Source organism: Fukomys damarensis, unplaced genomic scaffold (assembly GCF_012274545.1).
Source record: "Fukomys damarensis isolate Sample0158 unplaced genomic scaffold, DMR_v1.0_HiC HiC_scaffold_33, whole genome shotgun sequence".
In the NCBI taxonomy this organism is placed as follows: Eukaryota; Metazoa; Chordata; class Mammalia; order Rodentia; family Bathyergidae; genus Fukomys; species Fukomys damarensis.
Window position 1 is genome coordinate 50,507,487 of NW_022900945.1, and position 5,327 is coordinate 50,512,813.

General features: G+C 43.4%; 1 protein-coding gene across 3 annotated transcripts in view; it reads left to right on the top strand.

The window, feature by feature from the left end:
• Bcl9 (BCL9 transcription coactivator) overlaps window positions 1–5,327 on the top strand; it is an 80,605-nt gene that overhangs the window by 49,956 nt on the left and 25,322 nt on the right. Inside the window, exon 1 of one of the 3 annotated variants that reach the window (XM_033758311.1) lies at window positions 4,536–4,725. The exons of the other annotated variants lie outside the window; for them this stretch is intronic. The gene's annotated coding sequence lies outside the window, so the exon portion shown is untranslated. Of the gene's footprint in view, window positions 1–4,535; window positions 4,726–5,327 lie in introns of those variants that run through there. 3 annotated transcript variants of the gene reach the window in all.

Consider the following 5,327-nt stretch of genomic DNA (forward strand, 5'->3'; position numbering starts at 1 on the left):
TTTTTTTTTTTTTTTTTTGCCTGAAATTACTTGGATAATAAAATGTAGAGGGGCAGGAATATCACAAGTTCAAGACCAAGCTGGGCAACGTAGTGACTTAGAAAGACCCTGTCTCAAAATTGTAAAGGGTTGGGGTGTACCTCAATGTGGAAGCCCTGGGTTCATTGCCCAGTACTACAGAAAAGTCCAAAATTAAACTCACATCTATATAACTACAAAGCCAATATTATTTCTGTTATCCATCTTGTTAGGAGCCTTGGATAGAAGAGCCTTGAAGAAGAATTACACAGGAATTAATTAGAGAGGCATAGACATCGAACAAACTGTGTATTACATAAATGGGTCTTTTAAGATGAGTAGTCTGGAAAGAATATGTAGATTTGACTTACTGAAGGGAGAAGATTAAGGCAGAGTTTGTCAAAACAGTCCTAACCTGGAGGAAAAAGACAAAACAAATAAATTGCTTTAAGGAAGAATTTGTGAACACTGAGGAGATACATACACAGGAGATCTGGAGTCAAGATTACCCCCATAGTTTTGAGCCTAAGGGAAAGACATAAGGAATTCAAAGAAGAACCTTAATGTTGGAAGACAGTCAATTTGTTTTTGACATACAGGATCCCTCTAGATGCGCAAGCCGAGTAGATAGAAATGCGGGGCCAGATTCAAGTGAGGCCTGAGCTGGACGTGTAGATATATTAGTTCTCTACAAAGTGAGGAGAGTGAAAGATCCTAGGATAAGTAGGAGAGTGAGGAAGACCAAAGAGTGAAGATCTTTAAGGAACATCGACAATCAGGAGACAAAAGGAAGAGGTTAAATCAATGAAGAAGACAAAACCTGGAGCCATTGGCACTCTGATGCCAGAGTGGGTATTGTTCTGTGTTACCGCCTAAGTGCTTTGCACAACCTGGGAATGAGAAGCACCATCTTGGAATTCAAACTGAAGGATAAAATGGGGGAAACTTCATTAAATGGATTTAACACTTAGGCTTGGCCATAGTGAAAGGAGCATTTTGGCAGAGTGGCTGGGTTATTTTCAGAGGAAGAAATAGAACTATGGGGGAAGAGAACATGGGTTAACATTTGGATAAATTTGGAGTAAAAAAGGGAGAAAAGGATGTTGGGGTGTAAAAAGAATTTTACTGAAGGTACTAAAGCCAAGGGTAAGAAGCCAGTGGAAGGGAGAAAACTGAGTAAAGCCCTTCCAAGGTGGGATGAGATGACAAGGTTAATCTTGCAATACAGGAGAAGTGTGGATAAAATATGGGATAGCTTCTGTTGGAAATGTTAGTAATGAAGCTCAGTTTGACATCAAACTTGAATTATGGTTGGGATCCATTTTCTTGGTTTCACGTCAGCCCAAGAGTGTAAAGGGAAAACGCTGGGTCCAAGACAGCGTTAGGCATTTCCACTGCTGGAATGGTGGGTGGGCAGGGATTCCAAGGGGGCTAGTGAGAACAGCCTGGATGCAAACCACGGAGGCTGAAATGGTTGGGTAGCAATCCCAGAGCAACTGGGAAGAAGCTGATTGTGTGAAATGGAAAGAATCCAGCAGCAAAGGCAGAACTCAGGAAAAAGAAAATGATTGTATTTGAAGGACAAAATTCCCAAGTAAATGTCTAGAAGAAAATCAAACAAAGTAATAGGAACACATACCCAGAAGGATTGTAGGGAAAGCAACTAAGAATGAGAAATGATGTTAGAAATCAGTGGAAATTGAGGAGAGAAAGGGGCCCATTAGCACAAATGTGAAGAACTGATAGGAAGATCAGTGATCTGGGAAGAAACAGTTAGACACAGAACATGCATGTTGTCTCCTATGAAGCCATGATAGACTATGGTTAGATTGAAAAAAGTCATTTAGAACTTAAGAAAAATGGCGGGATGAGAGTCACAGAGCTGGAATTTTAGAATGCAGAATGATGAGACTAAGAGGCACAGCCATACAGGTTTGAACCTGAAAATAACGCATTGGCGGTGCCTTCTCAAGGTTATCTCACAGATTCATCAGCGCCTCACAAACATTGTGCTTCTCATTCCCAGATTGTGCAAAGCACTTATGCGGTAACACGGAACAATACCCACTCTGGCATCAGAGTGCCAGTGGCTCCAGGTGAAGCTGCAGCAGGGGAGGAGGTGGGAACATTGGATTTTACTTTACAAAAAAGATAATTAGTTTTACATTTTTGAGGCAGGGCTGAAGCTCTGGGATTCCCTCTCAGACTTCAATGGATGAGTGAAAGCCAGGATAGGGAGATTTGTTTCTCCATCATGGGCAACCTAAAGAAGAAATCATTTCCGACTACCATTATCACAGCACTATGAGAGTCAAGAGATGCCATTCTATTGTAACCCTTCATTTTCAGTTATTATAGCTCCTTTGGTGTTGAAATTCACCAGCTTTGGTTTAGACAACAAGGCAAATAGATGAATTAGTAATAAATAGTACAAACAGCAGGAACCCATGGACATGCTGAGGGCTTTGACCACGGCAAGAATTTGTTAGGGCCTCTTGTAACCCTGACACCAGCTGGCTGAGTGGGCTCAAACTCTCTTAGTCTTAACTTCATTATTATTAAGGTAGAACTTAATGTTCTCTCCTACTATAATAAACACTGTCAGGAAGGATCAACCGTTGGAAGTTACAGCAGTGTTATGGAGTCTTGGACTCAAATTCTAGTCCCTAGAAAGGCACATAATCTTGGCAAAATCATTACATTTCAATGTCAGAATTCTCATCAGAGATTATATAATTATAATATTTAGGTGTGTTTATCAAGAGCTGAAAAACAAAAGCACTTGTTCCTTCAACTGGAAAGTGAACATGTAAGAGAAGAATGGAGCCAGGGATGTAGTTCAGTGGAGCCCCTGCCTTGCAAGTAAGTGTAAGGTCCAGAGGAAGAGGAAGAAGAAAAAGGAGGAGGGGGGGGAGACTTAAACAACACAAGTGCTATGATTAGCTGAAGAACTAACACACCAAACTTCTACCACCCTTGTTTACAATACAGTAAGCATCATCAACCTTATGAGGAGCAAATTTCAGTAAGAAATCAAAACCAGGCTTCCTTAGTGTCAAAAGCCTTTCTTTTTGAAAAAACAATTTTCCCATTTGGCTTAAAAAAAAAAAGTGGTGAGATTTATCTTAGAATGTCTACAGTAGAAGAAACATTTTGAAGCTTTTTATAGGATGCTTTTTAAAGTGATTTCACTATTATCCATTAGTGTTTATGTATATATAGTGTGTTAGATCCTTGTACAATGAAATAGAATTCCTTCTCAAGTGAGATTGAAATGGATGGAAGTTAGAAAACTCAGAGAACAAACATTCTAGTAAAATGAACTGTTTACTGGAATGAATATTTTAAAACATATTTGTGTCCCTTTGTAATGTAGCTAAAGTAATATTACTATAGAGACCCTAACTCAGATTTCATGAGTTTTAGCATGCTTTAATTCTTGGTATTATTGTTCTTACTCTAGTGTTGTGTATTTATTATTCATTTGCATTTTTTCTGATTCATTAAATACAGTACTTTTGAACTTTAACACATATGGTTGCAAGAGAGCTCAGTGCCAGCAAAAAATTGTTTTTTTAATACACAATATGTTATAATGAGTTCTGTTTTTGAGCTTACTGAGCAGAGTGATCTGGTTTGGAATACCCTATCCCAGGTCTTATTTAGGCAGTAGTTTTCTATTCTAGATACAATCTACCTATACAGTTTGTGAGCCTTTTCCATCTAAGTTGGTGACCCTAACCAATCCTGGCTTGGTTATCTTTTCTTATGTCCATACCTAACCCTGGCTCCACCACCTTTTACAGAGATTCTTAGCTATGTGACATCAAATATTCTATAATTAAGATTTGATTTTTTTAAAAAGCATTTTAATCATTTCCTAGAATCCTTCCAATTGCTCATAGGTTTATATGGTTTATACCCTCTGCTGCTTTTTTCTTTATTCATAGCCTCAGTCACAACAGGAGACAGAAAACATCTTGCTACAGTTTTTCATAGGATCTAAGCAGAGGAGGCTGGATATAGAAACTTACAGAGCCAGTTAAGAGTTTTAAGTGGTTTGGAAAGCAGTGAATCAGCTTTATCATTTAGAGTTCTCTTGTACAATCCTTTACAACAGCAGCATTCCTTAAAAGGGGGTGCCCCAAGGAAGGTTTCCTATTTTATAGATAGGGAAACTGACACAAAATAGATATCCTGGTTAAAACCATGGGCAATAGAAGCTAGAGTGGAGGGAAATTTATCCAGATCTCTAGGCCGTGCTGCCTTCATCTATCTTTGGGGAAAGTCTGAAGTACATTTTAACATTGGCAGACTTCACTTAACTGAGTTAAGTGCACAGAATTGCAGAGCAATCTCACAAGACTCTACAAAGCACAGATGCAGAGACCTACAACAGTGTGTTTGGGAAGGGCTGCAGAGCAGACAGGTGTGTGGTAACGGTCATGGCAGCAGCAAGGGCCACACGAATGAAGCAGGAGTAGCCCGAGTCTGAGCTTCCATTCAGCGACACGCGCTAACCGTGATGCCGTCACTTTTCCTTCTGAGAAAAAGTGCAGTCTGCCGGGCTGCCCTCTCATCCTCGGGACCGCGTTGGGATCCAGGGGCTCCGAGTCGTCCGGGGGCTAAGGAAGGTCTTTCGGAAAATTAGGGGAGCGACACTGCGGTTGTGGAGCGATGGGAGGAGGTCCCCTCCGTGGGCTCCAGGTAGCGACGCCTGGGCGGGGCGGGGCCGGGCCGGACCGGGACGGGGATCGGGACCCCGCGTCAGCCGCCGAGCGCGCAGGACCCCGGCAGAATGGGCTGTGGAGCCGGCGGAGGAGGGTGCACCCGAGGGGGCCTGCGAGCGGGGAGTGGCAGTGCAGACGGCGAGAGGTGAAGGAAAGGGACCGGGAAGGGGTAGGGTGGACTTGCACCCAAGAGGTGTGAGGAGGTGGCTTTGCAGACTGAGGACTAGGCCGGGACCGAAGTGACCGGGGAAGAGTGAGGGAAAGACCGGTTCTTTCAGCAGCCCCCCATTGGTTTCCGTCAAAGATGGCCAAATTCCACGATGCCCTTCCCCCTCCGCGCTTGTCCTAGCCCCCTTCGGTGGCTCCCGGGCCGCGGAAGGCGGTGGGGAGTCCGGGTGCGTGTGCTCGGGGAGGAGGGTGAAGGTAGAGGAGACCCTGCCGGGTCGCGCCTCCCACCTGGCCGGCCCTCTGGGAGGTTCTTTTAGTTGAGAAAGTGGGCTCTGCCGCTTTAAGGTGGAGAGTGGGCGTCACCCCTGGCCAGGTGACGAACCGGGGCGGGGCTGCTGTGGGCGTGTCCAT